Source organism: Carcharhinus amblyrhynchos, chromosome 19, assembly GCF_965287045.1.
Source record: "Carcharhinus amblyrhynchos chromosome 19, sCarAmb.v2.hapA, whole genome shotgun sequence".
Lineage (NCBI taxonomy): Eukaryota > Metazoa > Chordata > Chondrichthyes > Carcharhiniformes > Carcharhinidae > Carcharhinus > Carcharhinus amblyrhynchos.
The window spans coordinates 3262990-3283728 of record NC_137342.1 but is presented as its reverse complement, the minus strand read 5'-3'; positions in this window follow the sequence as shown (position 1 = coordinate 3283728).

Below are 20739 nucleotides of genomic sequence, written 5' to 3'. Positions count from 1 at the left end.
GCGATGCCAGTGTGTCTGTTTACCCTGAGGAGGGTACCACATCCTCTACTTATGACGGTCAAAGGGAACTTAACTATGACATGGTGACACAGTGGTTAGCACTGCTGTCTCACAGTGCCAGGGACCCGGGCACGGTGACACAGTGATTAGCACTGCTGTCTCACAGCGCCAGGGACCCGGGCACGGTGACACAGTGGTTAGCACTGCTGTCTCACAGTGCCAGGGACCCGGGCACGGTGACACAGTGATTAGCACTGCTGTCTCACAGCGCCAGGGACCCGGGCACGGTGACACAGTGGTTAGCACTGCTGTCTCACAGCGCCAGGGACCCGGGCACGGTGACACAGTGATTAGCACTGCTGTCTCACAGCGCCAGGGACCCGGGCACGGTGACACAGTGGGTTAGCACTGCTGTCTCACAGTGCCAGGGACCCGCGTTCGATTCCAGCCTCAGGAAGCAGGCCTCACACGGAATACGCAGTGTAAATTTCTCAGCCACATCATTTGAAGACATGGTATTTCTACAGGGACCCCCAGAAAACAAAAGACATGACCAACTTTCCCTAACTGATGTGTAACACAGATGTCCAACAGTTCCTGGGGATGGTAAACCAGCTGAGTGATGTCGACTGCAGTGAGTTTATTGACATTTCTGCCCCAAGCTGTCATCTGCCCAAAATGAGGATACTAATAGTGCTCAAGTACGTGAGTTCTGCCTCCCAGGATGCTCTAAATATATCCTCGCAGACAGTCTGATCTGTAAATAACATGAGCAACACAGTCACTTAACCACAGTGGATGACCTGTTAGTTTACGAATACCGTTAGGTCATTCCACATGAGACGAGATTCTCCTAGACTCCATGGAGGTCCCCTCGGCATTGCAAACTGCAGTGTGTGAGCACTGAAATTTGCGTGGTTCAAGATTTAATCCTACCGTGGTTCGAATCCTATCGTACCACATGCGCAACATTAATAATTTAATACTCAGAGCTTCTGACGCCATCTACTTTTCCACACCAGCCATGGCAGATGTTGGAGCTCAACTTCTTTGACTTTCAAGGCAAGGCGCATCTTGTAGCCATAGACTGTTACTCAAGATATCTAGAGGTAGTCAGATTCCACACAACACAGCAGGGTCTATAGAACCATAGAACATTACAGCACAGAAAGAGGCCTTTTGGCCCTTCTTGGCTGTGCCAACTCATTTTTCTGCCTAGTCCCACTGCCCTGGACCATATCTCTCCACACCCCTCTCATCCATGAACCTGTCCAAGTTTGTCTTAAATGTTAAAAGTGAGCCCGCATTTACCCCTTCATCTGGCAAGGCACTGGAGATAGTATTTTATACCCATGGCTCCCAGATAAAACCATTTGGGATATTGGGTCCCAGTTTGATAATGACCACTTCCAGAAGTTCACTGTTGACAATGGGATCGGTTATATTAGCAACTTCCTTCTTATTCTTCAAATCAATGGTGAGCTTGAGTAAATAGTGGGGGCCAGCAAGGATCTGATGCCTAAGAATTCCAAATGGCATTCACCCCTATTGTAGTATTGAGCTACACCTCTGGGTAACAGATTCTCTCCAGCTGATATCTAAATATGCATGTTCCTCTATTCCCGTAAGAAGTCTTACCCCAGTCCAACGCCGGCATCTCTACATCATGACCTCTATTACTGGCCAACCTTCAGCCTAATGTCACCTCTGCTGACCTCAGGAAGTCAAGCCTCTGAAAAATAACAGTATAATTCCTGACATCAGGCCACAACCCCACCACCCTTCACTCTGAAAAAGCAGACCAAACTCTCTTACACAAGAGTCTAGACGAGTGAGAACATGGATCCACAGGAATCGGCTGAAATGGTCCATTGATGGGAAGCTGAATAAATGGACAAGAGGGAAAACAGATTGGTAATCTGCTAGGGGGAGGTGAACTCAATAGGAGAGGGTCAGTGTGGAACATATACATCAGCATGGACCTGCTGGCCTGAAGAGCCTGTTTCTGTGTTGCAAAATACTACAAGATGAAAATTTCACTGATTTACTGGATTGTAAGGGTTGAATGACCCAGATAAGCTACTTCATTCATTTTCCTTTTGCTCCAGAATCACCCGAGACCAGCATCAAATATAAACTCTCCTTCCCTGATCAACCAGTCAGTCCCAGGCACTGATACAAATTCCTGTCTTCACCAAACCCTGACCCTCCCATATTAATGACATTCTCAGCCTCTTACTTTCTGTGGAGAGTTTTCACCCCATTAAAAAACACTTCCCTGAACCCCTTTATACCCAAAACCATAAGCAATCTGCCCATTCCCTCCAAACATCCCAACCCACTACACACAAAGCTCTAAGCTCCAAGTTCAACTCCCTCGACCAGTTTCCACATGACCAATCTGATCAAAGCCATCTCCATATCTGTCCCCAACTTTTCTGATACCAACCCTCTGATACTGATGACCAGTCCATCTCCTCCAACACCTCACTGGGCAACCCTCATGGTACCATTTTGTCAAACGTTGCACATCATATTCAATGGTTTCTCCTGCAACGTTATGCAATATTTGGCAGTTAACTGTTAGTCACCATTAACTGATGCATTCGGCACGCTTATGCCTCCACCAACCAGAGTCCATTTGTCAAGCAATCAGCACCCTCTTCTCATACAGTATAAAATTGTTTCTTCCACTGACATTCTTGTGATGGTCCTGATGAGTGCAGGGTGAAAAGCTTCAGCAAAAAGTCTTTCTTCAGTAACACTCTGGTCCTGAACTAGTGAACACCTACTAACATCAATATTTTGACTGACTGTATTTACCAAGACAAAAGGGAGGATTTTTTTTACAGGCATTAGCTAACGATGGTGTTACATTTCAGATTAGATGCTGTGAAGCTGGTCAAATCTCAACAATTTGAGCAGACTCGAATGTGGTTGTAGATTTATTGGAGCAGTGAAACATTTCTAAGAAAAAGATTACCTTTTTCTAATGTTCCATTATCCCCTTCTCCCATTTGGTCTTAATTTACACCAATTCCACTGGCAGCCTGATTTCTAGGCGCTGTTAATATTCTCTCTGTATCCGATGCCCCAACATTAACACACACTTGTTCTCGATGTACCCGAGATGCAGGTTTCAGAAACGTGTGCAGAATCTCAGGGCCAACAAGCAACAATCTTCATTCATTTCTAACGGTAAAAAACAGCTTTGCGCAGAGTAACAAGTGGAACAAGCATCACTTACATGGAACTAAATCAGCAGCTGTGGAGGTTTGGGTTAGTGTGGGTGGGCTGATTACCACTCCTGCTGCCATGGTTTCAGCTGGATAATATTAACCTGCATTACAAATACCAGCACCAGTTAGTCCAATGAATATTGAAACAATAATAGAATCCTCTACAATTTAATAATGTATTTATCTATTGGGTTATCCAAACCCAGAATTACAATTAAAGTAACTTATAAGAACATAACATAAGAAATAGGAGCAGGAGTAGGCCATCTAGCCCTTCGAGCCTGCCCCGCCATTCAACAAGATCATGGCTGATCTGAAGTGGATCAGTTCCACATTCCCGCCCTCTCCCCATAACCCTTAATCCCCTTGTCTATCAGAAACCTATCTACCCGTGTCTTAAATATATTTAGCGAGGCAGCCTCCACCACTTCAACGGGCAGAGAATTCCAGAGATTCACCACCCTTTGAGTGAAGAAGTTCCTCCTCAACTCCGTTCTAAACCGCCCCCCTTTATCTTGAGGCTGTGCCCCCTAGTCCTACTGTCCTTTCTGAGCGGGAAGAGCCTCTCCACCTCTATCCTATCCATCCCATTCATCATCTTATACGTCTCAATGAGATCTCCCCTCATCCTTCTAAACTCTAACGAGTACAAGCCTAGTTTATTCAGCCTCTCCTCATAGCTCAACCCCCTCAATTCTGGTATCAGCCTAGTAAACCTCCTCTGCACTCCCTCCAAGGCCGTACATCACCATTTATCACCTTATAGGTGATAAAATTTACCCATGGATTAGTCATTGGTTTCTTTGTCTTATGGGGTGGCACAGCGGTTAGTACTGCTGCCTCACAGGGCCAAGACCCGAGTTCAATTCCAGCCTTGGGTCACTGTCTGTGTGCAGTTTTCACGTTCTCCCTGTGTCTGTGTAGATTTCCTCCGGGTGCTCCGGTTTCCTCCCAGATTCCAAAGATGTGCAGCTTAGGTGGACTGGCCATGCTAAATTGTCTCTTAGTGCCCAAGATGTGTAGGGGATATGGGGAATTAGTGAGGTAAATGCGGGGGGTTACAGGGACAGGGTGCAAGGTGGGCCCTTGGTAAGATGCTCTTTCAGAGAGTCAGTGCAGACACGATGGGCTGAATGGCCTCCTTACGCACTGTAGGGATTCTATGATTCTAAGATATTTTTCTTCACAATGTAATTTTAATTTGAGATTTTGAAATGTTGGCTCTAAGACAAATCTTTGTCTGGACAAATGGGAAGTATGGATAGTTACCTTCATTCATTCTCAGGGTTTAGGAGTCAGTTAGGATTTGTTGTCATTCCTAGTTATCCTGGGAAGGTGGTCTCATCAGGAGGGGTCAGGAAATCTGGTTTCCTTTCTTAAAAGTATGTTAATGAACCAGTAAAGTTCCCTTTAAAAAAAAGGGACCAACCATTTAATTCCAGATTTAAAATGAAACTGAACTCAAGTTCTCAAATTGCAATGAGGTTTCCGTGATTATAAACGGAGGCTTCCAACTGACTCATTCAGTCAAATAATCACCATAAAACTCGTAAAGCTACCATGAGTACCTGACCTAAACCTTTGACCAATCTGAATAGGATTGAACAGGCATTTCTTCTTTTAAATAATCCAACTTTTTGACCTCTGAGGCCCACAGCATCACAAACACTAGTCTTAACCCAGCTTGATTCATTCTACACAGCAAACCAATGGCTGACTGCGCTGGACACAGCAAAGGTGAGAGGCCCCAGTGTAGTACTGATGACTTGTTCTCCAGAACTACCCGTGACCCGAGCCCAGCTTTTTCCCAGTACAGTTACCACACAGGCATCAATTCCACAATGTCCAGCTATCTCCTGTCTGCAAAATATAGGACAAACCTAATCACCACCCTACAAATTTATCCATAATTTCAGTAAAGATGGTTCATTAGTACTACCCCGGAGCGCAGAGCAATAATCTGCTCATCACTGCTCACTTTGGGTTCTGCCAGGATCACTGACCTCACTGCACTCTTCTGCAAAGACGGACAAATGACCAGAATTCCAGAACTAAGGACAGAGTGACTGCCTTTACCCCGAGGACAACATCTGATTGAGAGTGGCATCAAGGAGCCCAAGCAAGGTGAAGGTCAATGGAAACTGGGGGCAAAGCTCTCCCTGGGTTGGAGTCATACCTGGCACTCTGGTTACGGTTGCTGGTGATCAGTCGGACATTTCTGCAGGAATCCCTAAGGGTAGTGTACTAGACCAGACCACCATCGGCTGCTTCATCAAAAACCTTCCCTGCACACATCAGAAGTCAGCTTGCTCATTGCGCAATGTTCAATACTATTCACAACTCCTCAGGTACAGAAGCATCCACGTTCAGCATTACTTGGGCAATGTTTGGCTTTGGGTCAACAAGTGGCAAGTAACATTCATGTCATACAAATGCCAGGCAACGACAATCCCCAATAATAAATATTCTAACCAGCACTCCCCGACACTCAAATGGCATTAACTTCACTGAATCCCTCACTACTATATACATGGCAGCTGCAATATAATATGGATAAATGTGAAGTTATCCACTTTGGATAGAAAAACAGAATGGCAGAGTATTACTTAAATGGTGATTGGGAAATGTTGATGTACAAAAGGGACCTGGGTGTCCTCATAGACCAGTCACTGAAAGCTAGAACGCAGATACAGCAAGTAGTTAGGAAGGCAAAGGGTCTGTTGGCCTTCATTGTAAGAGGACTTGAGTACAGGAGCAAGGATGTCTTACTGCAGCTGTACACTGCCTTGCTGAGAACAAACCTGGTATAGTGTGCACAGTTTTGGTCTCCTTTATTTGAAAAAAGGATCTACTTGCCACGAGGGAGTGCTGTGAAGGTTTACTAGACTGATTTCTGGGATGTCAGAATTGTTATATTCTTTCCGCTTAGAAATGAAACCAGAACTAGAGGGAACAGCCTCAAAATAAGCGGGTGTGGGGGGGGGGGGGGTGTGGAGGGAGTTTGAGGAGGAGTTGAGGAGGAACTTCTTCACTCAAAGGGTGGTGAATCTCTGGAATTCTCTGCCCGTTGAAGTGGTGGAGGCTGCCTCGCTAAATATATTTAAGTCACGGGTAGATAGATTTCTGATAGACAGGGGAATTAAGGGTTATGGGGAGAAAGCGGGAAAGTGGAACTGATCCACTTCAGATCAGCCATGATCTTATTGAATGGCGGGGCAGGCTCGAAGGGCTAGATGGCCTACTCCTGCTCCTATTTCTTATGTTATGTTCTATATGAGGAGAGATAGGATCGGTTGGACCTGTATTCACTGGAGTTTAGAAGTTTGAGATGGGATCTCATTCCACCGTCTAAAATTCTGACCCCTGTACACAGGAATGTTGTTTCCTCTGGTCTAGAACAAGGGGTCACCTTCACTCAGAGGGTATTGAACCTGTGCAGTGCGATGGCACAGACCCTCCTCATGCACGGGGTTCCCCAAACAAAACTTCCTCAGGAACACACGTTCCCCAGGTACACAGCCCTGCCCAGGTACATACCCTTCCCTGGGTATACAGCCCTCCCCACATACCCTTCTCCAGGTACTCAGCCTTCCCCAAGTACATACCATTAGCCAGGTATACAGCTCTCTCTGGGCACACACCTCTCCCTCCCCCTCTGGGTACACACACCTCTCCCTCCCTCAGGGTACACACACACCTCTCTCTCTCAGGATACACAATCTCTCCCTCCCTCAGGGTACACACACACCTCTCTCTCTCTCCCCCCGGTACACAATCTCTCCCTCCCTCAGGGTACACATACACCTTTCTCTCTCTCTCTCTCTCTCTCCCCGGGTACACACCTCTGGGCACACAATCTCTCCCTCCCTCCCTCAGGGTGCACACATCTATGTCTCTCTGGGTACACACTCTCCCTCAGGGTACACACACGCTCGCTCTCTCTCTCTCTCTCTGTATTCTGGCTCTCTCTCTCTCGGTACACACACGCTCGCTCGCTCTCTCTCTCTCTCTCTGTATTCTGGCTCTCTCTCTCTCTCTGGGTACACTCTGTCTGTATTCTGGCTCTCTCTCTCTCGGTACACACTCTCTCTCTCTCTCTGGGTACACACTCTCCCTCAGGGTACACACACGCTCGCTCGCTCTCTCTGGGTACACTCTCTCTGTATTCTGGCTCTCTCTCTCTGGGTACACACTCTCTCTCTCTCTCTGTATTCTGGCTCTCTCTCTCTCTGGGTACACACTCTCTCTCGGTACACACTCTCTCTCTCTCTCTCTGTATTCTGGCTCTCTCTCTCTCTCTGGGTATACACACCCTCTCTCTGTATTCTGGCTCTCTCTCTCTCCCTCTCTGGGTACACACTCTCTGTATTCTGGCTCTCTCTCTCTGGGTACACTCTCTCTGTATCCTTGCTCTCTCTCTCTGGGCACACTCTCTCTCTCTCTCTCTGGGTACACTCTCTCTGTATTCTGGCTCTCTCTGGGTACACACTCTCTGTATTCTGTCTCTCTCTCTCTGGGTACACACTCTCTCTCTGGGCACACACTCTCTCTCTGGGCACACACTCTCTGTATTCTGTCTCTCTCTCTGGGTACACTCTCTCTCTCTCGCTCTCTGGGTACACTCTCTCTCTGTATTCCGGGTCTCTCTCTGGGTACACACTCTCTCTCTCTGGGTACACTCTCTCTCTCTCTCTCTGGGTACACTCTCTCTCTCTCTCTCTGGGTACACTCTCTCTCTCTCTCTGCGTACACTCTCTCTCTCTCTCTCTCTGCGTACACTCTCTCTCTCTCTCTCTCTGCGTACACTCTCTCTCTCTCTCTCTGCGTACACTCTCTCTCTCTCTCTCTGCGTACACTCTCTCTCTCTCTCTCTGCGTACACTCTCTCTCTCTCTCTCTCTGCGTACACTCTCTCTCTCTGCGTACACTCTCTCTCTCTCTCTGCGTACACTCTCTCTCTCTCTCTCTTTGCGTACACTCTCTCTCTCTCTCTTTGCGTACACTCTCTCTCTCTCTCTTTGCGTACACTCTCTCTCTCTCTCTTTGCGTACACTCTCTCTCTCTCTCTCTCTGCGTACACTCTCTCTCTCTCTCTCTCTGCGTACACTCTCTCTCTCTCTCTCTCTGCGTACACTCTCTCTCTCTCTGCGTACACTCTCTCTCTCTCTCTCTCTGCGTACACTCTCTCTCTCTCTCTCTCTCTGCGTACACTCTCTCTCTCTCTCTCTGCGTACACTCTCTCTCTCTCTCTCTCTCTCTGCGTACACTCTCTCTCTCTCTCTCTCTCTCTGCGTACACTCTCTCTCTCTCTCTCTCTGCGTACACTCTCTCTCTCTCTCTCTCTGCGTACACTCTCTCTCTCTCTCTGCGTACACTCTCTCTCTCTCTCTGCGTACACTCTCTCTCTCTCTCTGCGTACACTCTCTCTCTCTCTCTGCGTACACTCTCTCTCTCTCTCTGCGTACACTCTCTCTCTCTCTCTGCGTACACTCTCTCTCTCTCTCTGCGTACACTCTCTCTCTCTCTCTGCGTACACCCTCTCTCTCTCTCTGCGTACACCCTCTCTCTCTCTCTGCGTACACCCTCTCTCTCTCTCTGCGTACACTCTCTCTCTCTCTCTGCGTACACTCTCTCTCTCTCTCTGCGTACACCCTCTCTCTCTCTCTGCGTACACCCTCTCTCTCTCTCTGCGTACACCCTCTCTCTCTCTCTGCGTACACTCTCTCTCTCTCTCTGCGTACACTCTCTCTCTCTCTCTGCGTACACTCTCTCTCTCTCTCTGCGTACACTCTCTCTCTCTCTCTGCGTACACTCTCTCTCTCTCTCTGCGTACACTCTCTCTCTCTCTCTGCGTACACTCTCTCTCTCTCTCTCTGTGTACACTCTCTCTGTATTCTGGCTCTCACTCTCTCTGGGTGTACACACTCTCTCTGGGTGTACACACTCTCTCTCTCTCTGGGTGTACACACTCTCTCTCTCTCTGGGTGTACACACTCTCTCTCTCTCTGGGTGTACACACTCTGGGTGTACACACTCTCTCTCTCTGGGTGTACACACTCTAGGTGTACACACTCTCTCTCTCTCTGGGTACACACTCTCTCTCTGGGTACACTCTCTCTCTCTGGGTACACTCTCTCTCTCTGGGTACACTCTCTCTCTCTGGGTACACTCTCTCTCTCTGGGTACACTCTCTCTCTCTGGGTACACTCTCTCTCTCTGGGTACACTCTCTCTCTCTGGGTACACTCTCTCTCTCTGGGTACACTCTCTCTCTCTGAGTACACTCTCTCTCTCTGGGTACACTCTCTCTCTCTGGGTACACTCTCTCTCTCTGGGTACACACTCTCTCTGGGTACACTCTCTCTGGGTACACTCTCTCTGGGTGTACACACTCTCTCTCTGGGTACACACTGTCTGGGTATACTCTCTCTGGGTACACTCTCTCTGGGTGTACACACTCTCTCTCTGGGTACACACTGTCTGGGTATACTCTCTCTGGGTACACTCTCTCTCTGGGTACACACTCACTCTCTGGGTATACTCTCTCTCTCTGGGTATACTCTCTCTCTGGGTATACTCTCTCTCTGGGTACACACTCACTCTCTGGGTATACTCTCTCTCTCTGGGTATACTCTCTCACTCTCTGGGTACACACTCTCTCTCTGGGTATACTCTCTCTCTCTCTGGGTATACTCTCTCTCTCTGGGTATACTCTCTCACTCTCTGGGTACACACTCACTCTCTGGGTATACTCTCTCTCTCTGGGTATACTCTCTCTCTCTGGGTATACTCTCTCTCTCTGGGTATACTCTCTCTCTGGGTACACACTCACTCTCTGGGTATACTCTCTCTCTCTGGGTATACTCTCTCACTCTCTGGGTACACACTCTCTCTCTGGGTATACTCTCTCTCTCTGGGTACACTCTCTCTCTGGGTATACACTCACTCTCTGAGTATACTCACTCTGGGTATACTCTCTCTCTGTTCTGAGTCTCTCTCTGGGGCGGGGACCGTTGGTCCAATTGGGGCGAATCGAGGTTCTGCCTCGAAACAGAGCATCCGATTGGCGGGCCAGAGCACTGCTGCATTACGGCTTTCGCTGATTGGCTGCTGGGAGGCGGGGGGCGGGCACAGAGCGCAGCTGGAGCCAATTAGAATCAAAACAAGCAGCGCGCGGAGAGTGACAGCTGGTCCGAACCTGAGAGAGTCAGAGACAAAACCCCAGAGAGACTGTATCACCCAGAGAGACACAGTGTATCCACCCAGAGAGACTGTATCCACCCAGAGAGACACAGTGTATCCACCCAGAGAGACTGTATCACCCAGAGAGACTGTATCCACCCAGAGGGACACAGTGTATCACCCAGAGAGACTGTATCCACCCAGAGGGACACAGTGTATCCACCCAGAGAGACTGTATCCACCCAGAGAGACACAGTGTATCCACCCAGAGAGACTGTATCCACCCAGAGAGACACAGTGTATCCACCCAGAGAGACTGTATCCACCCAGAGAGACACAGTGTATCCACCCAGAGAGACACAGTGTATCACCCAGAGAGACTGTATCACCCAGAGAGACTGTATCCACCCAGAGGGACACAGTGTATCCACCCAGAGAGACTGTATCCACCCAGAGAGACACAGTGTATCCACCCAGAGAGACTGTATCCACCCAGAGAGACACAGTGTATCCACCCAGAGAGACTGTATCCACCCAGAGAGACACAGTGTATCCACCCAGAGAGACACAGTGTATCACCCAGAGAGACTGTATCCACCCAGAGAGACACAGTGTATCCACCCAGAGAGACTGTATCCACCCAGAGAGACACAGTGTATCCACCCAGAGAGACTGTATCCACCCAGAGAGACACAGTGTATCCACCCAGAGAGACACAGTGTATCCACCCAGAGAGACTGTATCCACCCAGAGAGACACAGTGTATCCACCCAGAGAGACACAGTGTATCACCCAGAGAGACTGTATCACCCAGAGAGACTGTATCCACCCAGAGGGACACAGTGTATCCACCCAGAGAGACTGTATCCACCCAGAGAGACACAGTGTATCCACCCAGAGAGACTGTATCCACCCAGAGAGACACAGTGTATCCACCCAGAGAGACTGTATCCACCCAGAGAGACACAGTGTATCCACCCAGAGAGACACAGTGTATCACCCAGAGAGACTGTATCCACCCAGAGAGACACAGTGTATCCACCCAGAGAGACTGTATCCACCCAGAGAGACACAGTGTATCCACCCAGAGAGACTGTATCCACCCAGAGAGACACAGTGTATCCACCCAGAGAGACACAGTGTATCCACCCAGAGAGACTGTATCACCCAGAGAGACACAGTGTATCCACCCAGAGTGACTGTATCACCCAGAGAGACACAATGTATCCACCCAGAGAGACTGTATCACCCAGAGAGACACAGTGTATCCATCCAGAGAGACTGTATCACCCAGAGAGACACAGTGTATCCACCCAGAGAGACTGTATCACCCAGAGAGACTGTATCCACCCAGAGAGACACAGTGTATCCACCCAGAGAGACTGTATCACCCAGAGAGACTGTATCACCCAGAGAGACTGTATCCACCCAGAGAGACAGTGTATCCACCCAGAGAGACTGTATCACCCAGAGAGACACAGTGTATCCACCCAGAGACTGTATCCACCCAGAGAGACTGTGTATCACCCAGAGAGACTGTATCACCCAGAGAGACAGTGTATCACCCAGAGAAAATGTATCACCCAGAGAGACTGTATCACCCAGAGAGACACAGTGTATCACCCAGAGAGACAGTGTATCACCCAGAGAAACTGTATCACCCAGAGAGACACAGTGTATCACCCAGAGAGACAGTGTATCACCCAGAGAGACAGTGTATCACCCAGAGAAACTGTATCACCCAGAGAGACACAGTGTATCACCCAGAGAGACACTGTATCACCCAGAGAAACTGTATCACCCAGAGAGACAGTGTATCACCCAGAGAGACAGTGTATCCACCCAGAGAGACAGTGTATCCACCCAGAGAGACAGTGTATCCACCCAGAGAGATAGTGTATCACCCAGAGAGACAGTGTATCCACCCAGAGATACAGTGTATCCACCCAGAGACACAGTGTATCTACCCAGAGACACAGTGTATCCACCCAGAGAGAGTGTATCACCCAGAGAAACTGTATCACCCAGAGAGACAGTGTATCACCCAGAGAAACTGTATCACCCAGAGAGACAGTGTATCACCCAGAGAGACTGTATCACCCAGAGAGACACAGTGTATCACCCAGAGAGACTGTATCACCCAGAGAGACACAGTGTATCACCCAGAGAGACAGTGTATCACCCAGAGAAACTGTATCACCCAGAGAGACACAGTGTATCACCCAGAGAGACACTGTATCACCCAGAGAGACAGTGTATCACCCAGAGAAACTGTATCACCCAGAGAGACACAGTGTATCACCCAGAGAGACACTGTATCACCCAGAGAAACTGTATCACCCAGAGAGACAGTGTATCACCCAGAGAGACAGTGTATCCACCCAGAGAGACAGTGTATCCACCCAGAGAGACAGTGTATCCACCCAGAGAGATAGTGTATCACCCAGAGAGACAGTGTATCCACCCAGAGATACAGTGTATCCACCCAGAGACACAGTGTATCTACCCAGAGACACAGTGTATCCACCCAGAGAGAGTGTATCACCCAGAGAAACTGTATCACCCAGAGAGACAGTGTATCACCCAGAGAAACTGTATCACCCAGAGAGACAGTGTATCACCCAGAGAGACTGTATCACCCAGAGAGACACAGTGTATCACCCAGAGAGACTGTATCACCCAGAGAGACACAGTGTATCACCCAGAGAGACAGTGTATCACCCAGAGAAACTGTATCACCCAGAGAGACACAGTGTATCACCCAGAGAGACACTGTATCACCCAGAGAAACTGTATCACCCAGGGAGACAGTGTATCACCCAGAGAGACAGTGTATCCACCCAGAGAGACTGTATCACCCAGAGAGACTGTATCCACCCAGAGAGAGACAGTGTATCCACCCAGAGAGACAGTGTATCCACCCAGAGAGATAGTGTATCACCCAGAGACACAGTGTATCCACCCAGAGAGACAGTGTATTCACCCAGAGAGACAGTGTATCCACCCAGAGAGACAGTGTATCACCAGAGAGACAGTGTATCCACCCAGAGAGACAGTGTATCCACCCAGAGAGACAGTGTATCACCCAGAGAGACAGTGTATCCACCCAGAGACATAGTGTATCTACCCAGAGACACCGTGTATCCACCCAGAGAGACAGTGTATCACCCAGAGACACAGTGTATCCACCCAGAGACACAGTGTATCCACCCAGAGAGATACACTGTATCACCCAGAGATACACTGTATCCCCCATAGAGACACTGTATCACCCAGAGAGAGACACTGTATCACCCAGAGAGATACACTGTATCACCCAGAGATACTGTATCACCCAGAGAGATACACTGTATCACCCAGAGATACTGTATCACCCATAGAGATACTGTATCACCCAGAGACACACTGTATTACCCAGAGAGATACACTGTATCACCCAGAGATACTGTATCGCCCAGAGAGAGACACTATCACCCAGAGAGATACACTGTATCACCCATAGAGACATACTGTATCACCCAGAGAGACACTGTATCACCCAGAGAGACACACTGTATCACCCAGAGAGACACACTGTATCACCCAGAGAGACACTGTATCACCCATAGAGATACACTGTATCACCCAGAGAGATACACTGTATCACCCAGATACACTGTATCACCCATAGAGATACACTGTATCACCCATAGATACACTGTATCACCCATAGTGATACACTGTATCACCCCGAGAGACACTGTATCACCCAGAGAGAAACTGTATCACCCATAGAGACACTGTATCACCCCGAGAGAAACTGTATCACCCCGAGAGACACTGTATCACCCAGAGAGAAACTGTATCACCCAGAGACACTGTATCACCCAGAGATACACTGTATCACCCAGAGATACACTGTATCACCCAGAGACACACTGCATCCACCCATAGAGATGCACTGTATCACCCAGAGACACACTGTATCCACCCATAGAGATACACTGTATCACCCAGAGACACACTGTATCACCCATAGAGATACACTGTATCACCCCGAGAGACATTGTATCACCCAGAGAGAAACTGTATCACCCATAGAGACACTGTATCACCCCGAGAGAAACTGTATCACCCCGAGAGACACTGTATCACCCAGAGATACACTGTATCACCCAGGGAGATACACTGTATCGACCCAGAGACACACTGTATCCACCCAGAGACACACTGTATCCACCCAGAGAATACACTGTATCCACCCAGTGACACATTGTATCCACCCAGAGACACACTGTATCCACCCAGAGATGCACTGTATCACCCAGAGATACACCATATCACCCAGAGAATACACTGTATCACCCAGAGATACACTGTATGCACCCAGAGATACACTGTATCCACTCAGAGGTACACTGTATCCACCCAGAGAATACACTGTATCACCCAGAGATACACTGTATCCACCCAGAGAATACACCGTATCCACTCAGAGATACACTGTATCACCCATAGAATACACTGTATCCACCCAGAGATACACTGTATCCTGCCAGAGATACACTGTATCCACCCAGAGATACACTGTATCCACCCAGAGACACACCATATCCACCCAGAGATACACTGTACCCACCCAGAGAATACACTGTATCCACCCAGTGACACATTGTATCCACCCAGAGATACACTGTATCCACACAGAGACGCACTGTATCCACACAGAGAATACACCGTATCCACCCAGAGATACACTGTATCACCCATAGAATACACTGTATCCACCCAGAGATACACTGTATCTCCCATAGAATACACTGTATCCACCCAGAGACACACTGTATCCACCCAGAGATACACTGTATCCACCCAGAGAATACACTGTATCCACCCAGTGACACATTGTATCCACCCAGAGACACACTGTATCCACCCAGAGATGCACTGTATCACCCAGAGATACACCATATCACCCAGAGAATACACTGTATCACCCAGAGATACACTGTATGCACCCAGAGATACACTGTATCCACTCAGAGGTACACTGTATCCACCCAGAGAATACACTGTATCACCCAGAGATACACTGTATCCACCCAGAGAATACACCGTATCCACTCAGAGATACACTGTATCACCCATAGAATACACTGTATCCACCCAGAGATACACTGTATCCTGCCAGAGATACACTGTATCCACCCAGAGATACACTGTATCCACCCAGAGACACACCATATCCACCCAGAGATACACTGTACCCACCCAGAGAATACACTGTATCCACCCAGTGACACATTGTATCCACCCAGAGATACACTGTATCCACACAGAGACGCACTGTATCCACACAGAGAATACACCGTATCCACCCAGAGATACACTGTATCACCCATAGAATACACTGTATCCACCCAGAGATACACTGTATCTCCCATAGAATACACTGTATCCACCCAGAGACACACTGTATCCACCCAGAGATACACTGTATCCACCCAGGGAATACTCTGTATCCACCCAGAAACACACTGTATCCACCCAGAGACACACTGTATCCACCCGGAGACACACTGTATCCACCCGGAGACACACTGTATCCACCCGGAGACACACTGTATCCACCCGGAGATACACTGTATCCACCCAGAGATACACTGTATCCACCCGGAGATACACTGTATCCACCCGGAGATACACTGTATCCATCCGGAGACACACTATATCCACCCAGAGACACACTGTGTCCACCCAGAGATACACTGTATCCACCGGGAGACACACTGTATCCACCTGGAGATACACTGATACAGGATAGAATACACTGTCTGCACCCAGAGATACACCGATATAGGATAGAATACATTGTATACACCCAGAGATACACTGATACAGGATAGAATACACTGTATCCACCCAGAGATGTGGATGTGCCAGCGTTGGACTGGGGTAAACGCAGTAAAAAGTCTGACAACACCAGGTTTAAGTCCAACCGATTTATTTGATAGTGAACTCACAAGCTTTCGGGGTTTGTCCCTTCGTCAGGCGAATGGAGAACTCTTGTTCTGTTGAAAAGTTGTCAGAATTTTTACTGTGTCCACCCAGAGATACACAGATACAGGATAGAATACACTGTATCCACCCAGAGATGCACTGATACAGGATAGAATACATTGTATACACCCAGAGATACACTGATACAGGATAGAATACACTGTATCCACCCAGAGATACACTGATACAGGATAGAATACACTGTATCCACCCAGAGATACACTGATACAGGATAGAATACACTGTCTGCACCCAGAGATACACCGATATAGGATAGAATACATTGTATACACCCAGAGATACACTGATACAGGATAGAATACACTGTATCCACCCAGAGATACACCGATATAGGATAGAATACACTGTATCCACCCAGAGATACACAGATACAGGATAGAATACACTGTATCCACCCAGAGATACACTGATACAGGATAGAATACACTGTCTGCACCCAGAGATAGACTGATACAGGATAGAATACATTGTATACACCCAGAGATACACTGATACAGGATAGAATACACTGTATCCACCCAGAGATACACCGATATAGGATAGAATACACTGTATCCACCCAGAGATACACAGATACAGGATAGAATACACTGTATCCACCCAGAGATAGACTGATACAGGATAGAATACACTGTCTGCACCCAGAGATACACCGATATAGGATAGAATACATTGTATACACCCAGAGATACACTGATACAGGATAGAATACACTGTATCCACCCAGAGATACACCGATATAGGATAGAATACACTGTATCCACCCAGAGATACACAGATACAGGATAGAATACACTGTATCCACCCAGAGATAGACTGATACAGGATAGAATACACTGTATCCACCCAGAGATAGACTGATACAGGATAGAATACACTGTCTGCACCCAGAGATACACCGATATAGGATAGAACACACTGTATCCACCCAGAGATACACTGATACGGGATAGAATACACTGTATCCACCCTGAGATTCACTGATACAGGATAGAATACACTGTATCCACCCTGAGATTCACTGATACAGGATAGAATACACTGTATCCACCCAGAGATACACTGATACAGGATAGAATACACTGTATCCACCCAGAGATACACAGATACAGGATAGAATACACTGTATCCACCCAGAGATACACTGATACATGATCGAATACACTGTATCCACCCAGAGATACACTGATACATGATCGAATACACTGTATCCACCCAGAGATACACTGATACATGATCGAATACACTGTATCCACCCAGAGATACACTGATACATGATCGAATACACTGTATCCACCCAGAGATACACTGATACATGATCGAATACACTGTATCCACCCAGAGATACACTGATACAGGATAGAATACACTGTATCCACCCAGAGATACACTGATACAGGATAGAATACACTGTATCCACCCAGAGATACACAGATACAGGATAGAATACACTGTATCCACCCAGAGATACACTGATACATGATCGAATACACTGTATCCACCCAGAGATACACTGATACATGATAGAATACACTGTATCCACTCTGAGATACACTGATATGGAATAGAATACACTGTATTCACCCAGAGATACACTGATACAGGATAGAATACACTGTATCCGCCCAGAGATACACTGATACGGAATAGAATACACTGTATCCACCCAGAGATATACTGATACATGATAGAATACACTGTATCCACCCAGAGATACACTGATACTGGATAGAATACACTGTATCCACCCAGAGATACACTGATACATGGTAGAATACACCGTATCCACCCAGAGATACACTGATACAGGATAGAATACACTGTATACACCCAGAGATACACTGATATGGGAAAGAATACACTGTATCCACCCAGAGATACACTGATACAGGATAGAATACATTGTATCCACCCAGAGATATACTGATACATGATAGAATACACTGTATCCACCCAGAGATACACTGATACTGGATAGAATACACTGTATCCACCCAGAGATACACTGATACATGGTAGAATACACCGTATCCACCCAGAGATACACTGATACAGGATAGAATACACTGTATACACCCAGAGATACACTGATATGGGAAAGAATACACTGTATCCACCCAGAGATACACTGATACAGGATAGAATACACTGTATCCACCCAGAGATACACTGATACAGGATAGAATACACTGTATCCACCCAGAGATACACTGATACAGGATAGAATGTACAGTGTCAATCTGAGAGATACACTTATGCAGGATAGAATATACAGTATCCAACCCAGAGATACACTGATACAGGATAGAATACACTGTATCCACCCAGAGATACACTGATATGGGAAAGAATACACTGTATCCACCCAGAGATACACTGATACAGGATAGAATACACTGTATCTACCCAGAGATACACTGATACAGGATAGAATGCACTGTATCCACCCAGAGATACACTGATACAGGATAGGATACACTGTATCCACCCAGAGATACACTGATACAGGATAGAATGTACAGTGTCAATCTGAGAGATACACTTATGCAGGATAGAATATACAGTATCCAACCCAGAGATACTTTGACACAGGAAAGAAAATACAATATCCACTGAGAGATAAACTGATACAGGATAGAATATACAGGATCCATACAGAGACACACTGGTACAGGATGGAATATAGAGTATCCACCCAGAGATACACTGATACAGGATAGAATATCCAGTATCCATCTCCAAGGTAGACTGATGCAGGACAGAATACACAGCATCCGCCCAGAGATACAATATATAGTCTCCCTCACAGAGATGTACTGATACAGGGTAGAATACACAGTATCCGTCCCAGAGATATAGTGATACATGATAGAATATACAGTATCCATTCCAGATATACACTATGTTGAAATATACCAGTCAGTGCACACACAGTGCTGAAATGTAACAATCAGTGCATATAGTGTACAGGAATATAACAGTCAGTGCACACACTGTACTGGAACATAACAGTCAGTATACACACTGTACTGAAACATAACAGTCAGTGTACACACTGCTGAAGTATAACAGTCAATGCATAAACTCTACTGGAATATAACAGCCAGTGCACACACTGTACTGGAATATAACAGTCAGTGTACACACTGCTGAAGTATAACAGTCAATGCACAAACTCTACTGGAATATAACAGTCAGTGTACACACTGTACTGGAATATAACAGTCAATGCACAAACTCTACTGGAATATAACAGTCAGTGCACACACTGTACTGGAATATAACAGTTAATGCACAAACTCTACTGGAATATAACAGTCAGTGCACACACTGTACTGGAATAGAACAGTCAGTGCACACACTGTACTGGAATAGAACAGTCAGTGCACACACTGTACTGGAATAGAACAGTCAGTGCACACACTGTACTGGAATAGAACAGTCAGTGCACACACTGTACTGGAATATAACAGTCAGTGCACACACTGTACTGGGATATAACAGTCAGTGCACACACTGTACTGGAATAGAACAGTCAGTGCACACACTGTACTGGAATATAACAGTCAGTGCACACACTGTACTGGAATAGAACAGTCAGTGCACACACTGTACTGGAATAGAACAGTCAGTGCACACACTGTACTGGGATATAACAGTCAGTGCACACACTGTACTGGAATAGAACAGTCAGTGCACACACTGTACTGGAATATAACAGTCAGTGCACAGACTGTACTGGGATATAACAGTCAGTGCACACACTGTACTGGAATAGAACAGTCAGTGCACACACTGTACTGGAATATAACAGTCAGTGCACACACTGTACTGGAATAGAACAGTCAGTGCACACACTGTACTGGAATAGAACAGTCAGTGCACACACTGTACTGGGATATAACAGTCAGTGCACACACTGTACTGGAATAGAACAGTCAGTGCACACACTGTACTGGAATATAACAGTCAGTGCACACACTGTACTGGAATAGAACAGTCAGTGCACACACTGTACTGGAATAGAACAGTCAGTGCACACACTGTACTGGGATATAACAGTCAGTGCACACACTGTACTGGAATAGAACAGTCAGTGCACACACTGTACTGGGATATAACAGTCAGTGCACACACTGTACTGGAATAGAACAGTCAGTGCACACACTGTACTGGAATAGAACAGTCAGTGCACACACTGTACTGGAATATAACAGTCAGTGCACACACTGTACTGGAATAGAACAGTCAGTGCACACA